Source organism: Protobothrops mucrosquamatus, unplaced genomic scaffold (genome assembly GCF_001527695.2).
Source record: "Protobothrops mucrosquamatus isolate PMUCROS unplaced genomic scaffold, P.Mucros_1.0 scaffold377, whole genome shotgun sequence".
Lineage (NCBI taxonomy): Eukaryota > Metazoa > Chordata > Lepidosauria > Squamata > Viperidae > Protobothrops > Protobothrops mucrosquamatus.
In genome coordinates this window covers 486,272-489,095 of record NW_015386709.1, presented here as the reverse complement: position 1 = coordinate 489,095, position 2,824 = coordinate 486,272, and positions in this window count along the sequence as shown.

Here is a 2,824-nt window from a genome sequence, read left to right as displayed (position 1 = left end):
CCTTCTTCTCCATAGCGCTGTCTGACTTCTCTCTCACCCGTGTTCCCACTACTCTCACTACTCCTTCATTCTCATCCTCCAGCCATCTCCTTTCTTCCTTCTCTCCCCCTTTCGCCCCACCATTCAACCCTACCTCCCTAGGTGTGTGTGTAACCATTACTCCTCTCCTCGCATTTCCCCGTGGCGGGGCCATTGGGGATGCAAGCCGCGCCTCCCCATTCGTTCTTATTACCTCGCCGTTAGCGATATCTCTTCTCTCATGCTCACACCCCTCTTTTTCCTTTTTATGAATCCCCTCCTGTCGTCCTCTTGATGCGGGGGTGCCCTCTCTATCGTGTCCACGCTCCTGCCACTCACTCTTCCCACCCTCCATCCCCATGACAACCCCTCCACTGTCCCCCCTTCCTTTGCATTCTCCCCTCTCCTCCTCCTTTCTCGTTCCAATCTTCCAATTCGATGTTTCCTCGGACTGTCTGTAGGTACAAGTCCTCCCCCCCTCCCCACTCTTCCTTCGGCAGGGGGCCATTGGGGGCGTATGGGTGCCCTCTGCCTCCCATCCACCCCCACCCCCAGCATTTGTGCTGGACCTCTCACTTCTTCCACCGCCTCCCCACGACGTTATTCTCTTCTCTCCTCCCTCCCCAGCCTCTATTCTCTCATTCAACCCCTCATCTGCGCACCCGCAGATGTTAATCTCTTCTCCTTCCCTACCCGTCCTCTGATGGGCGGTCACTAAGGTCGCGGGGGTGCTCTCTCTTCCATACCCACCCACCTCCTTCTCCCTACCTTTCTTCCAATGGGGGGGTCTCTGGGGGCATTGGGGGCCCGTCTCCTCCATACCTGTGCTCCTGTCGTTCACTCCCCCCACTCTCAACTATCGTAGCCGATCTCCCACCACTTCCCCAACATCCTTCCCATTTCCTCTGCTCCACTCCCTTACTGGCTTCAACTCTCTCATTCAATCCTTCCTCCCCCCACATCTGATCGCTAGCCCTCTCTCTCTCCCTACCCTTCCTCTGGCGTAGGGTCATTAGAGATGCGGGGTGTGTCACGGAGCTCATTATGCCGATCTCACTCCTGGTTGTGTCTTGCCATCCCCTAGGCATCCCTGGCGTGGGGGGAACGCCCCTTCTTTCATGTCCGTACTCCTCTCTCTTGCTGGCCCCTGTCTGCCGGCCTCCTGGCGTGGGGAGGGGGGTTCTCTCTTCCTCTTTCTCCTCCTGCCCCTCCTGCAGGCAATCACACCACTCAACTTTCCTACACTCACCTCCAACCTTCGTTCTACAGTCATCCTTCCCTTCCTTCTCCTCCCCCACCCTTCCATACCTAACTTTCCTTCCTGCCCCTAAGGGTTTCTCCTTGCCTGTCAGACCAACCGCACCACCTCCAACTATCCCTCTTCCCTTTTCCACTCGTTTCCTCAGTTCATCGTCCTTGGGGACGTGCGCTGCCCCCACAATGGGGCTGGCGCACGTAGCGTCTTGGTGATAGCAAGCTGCTAACGCGGGGTGCGTTCCGGTCACCGTACTTGCGGATGTACCCTCTCTGCCTTCTTCCTCCAACGGTGCCCTCCCCGTGGGGAGTGTGTGTTCCTTTCTCTGCTCACCCTCGCTTCCTTGCCGATTCCTCTGGGAACGTGTGACTGGTCCAGGGCCATATGCCCCCGTTGCTTTCCTTCTTCGTGGTCCTCCATGCCCTTGATGTGATGGTATCCTTGGGGGGTGGTGAGCCACATTGTCCATCGGGCCATGCAGCTCGGTGTTGAAGGTGTCAAACTCCTCTCGTTCGTCCATCCCTTGTCCGGGGGGTTTGGCGGGGAGGGGGAGATGGGGTGCTTCCTCCGGTGGCCAGTTATTCCCCGTTCGGGCGCACATGGGGTTCATGGTCTTCACCCTACCATTTGCTGGGGCGTGCTCCTCGGTGCCAGATGGTTTCCTACTGGGGGGGCACCAGATGGTTTCCTACTGGGGGGCACCTCTCCCTACCCTACGCCAGAGGAAGGGTAGGGAGAGAGAGAGGGCTAGCGATCAGATGTGGGGGGAGGAAGGATTGAATGAGAGAGTTGAAGCCAGTAAGGGAGTGGAGCAGAGGAAATGGGAAGGATGGTGGGGAAGTGGTGGGAGATCGGCTATGATAGTTGAGAGTGGGGGGAGTGAACGACAGGAGCACAGGTATGGAGGAGACGGGCCCCCAATGCCCCCAGAGACCCCCCATTGGAAGAAAGGTAGGGAGAAGGAGGTGGGTGGGTATGGAAGAGAGAGCACCCCCGCGACCTTAGTGACCGCCCATCAGAGGACGGGTAGGGAAGGAGAAGAGATTAACATCTGCGGGTGCGCAGATGAGGGGTTGAATGAGAGAATAGAGGCTGGGGAGGGAGGAGAGAAGAGAATAACGTGGGGAGGCGGTGGAAGAAATGAGAGGTCCAGCACAAACGCTGGGGGTGGGGGTGGATGGGAGGCAGAGGGCACCCATACACCCCCAATGGCCCCCTGCCGAAGGAAGAGTGGGGAGGGGGGAGGACTTGTACCTACAGACAGTCCGAGGAAACATCAAATTGGAAGATTGGAACGAGAAAGGAGGAGGAGAGGGGAGAATGCAAAGGAAGGGGGGACAGTGGAGGGGTTGTCATGGGGATGGAGGGTGGGAAGAGTGAGTGGCAGGAGCGTGGACACGATAGAGAGGGCACCCCCGCATCAAGAGGACGACAGGAGGGGATTCATAAAAAGGAAAAAGAGGGGTGTGAGCATGAGAGAAGAGATATCGCTAACGGCGAGGTAATAAGAACGAATGGGGAGGCGCGGCTTGCGTCCCCAATGGCCCCGCC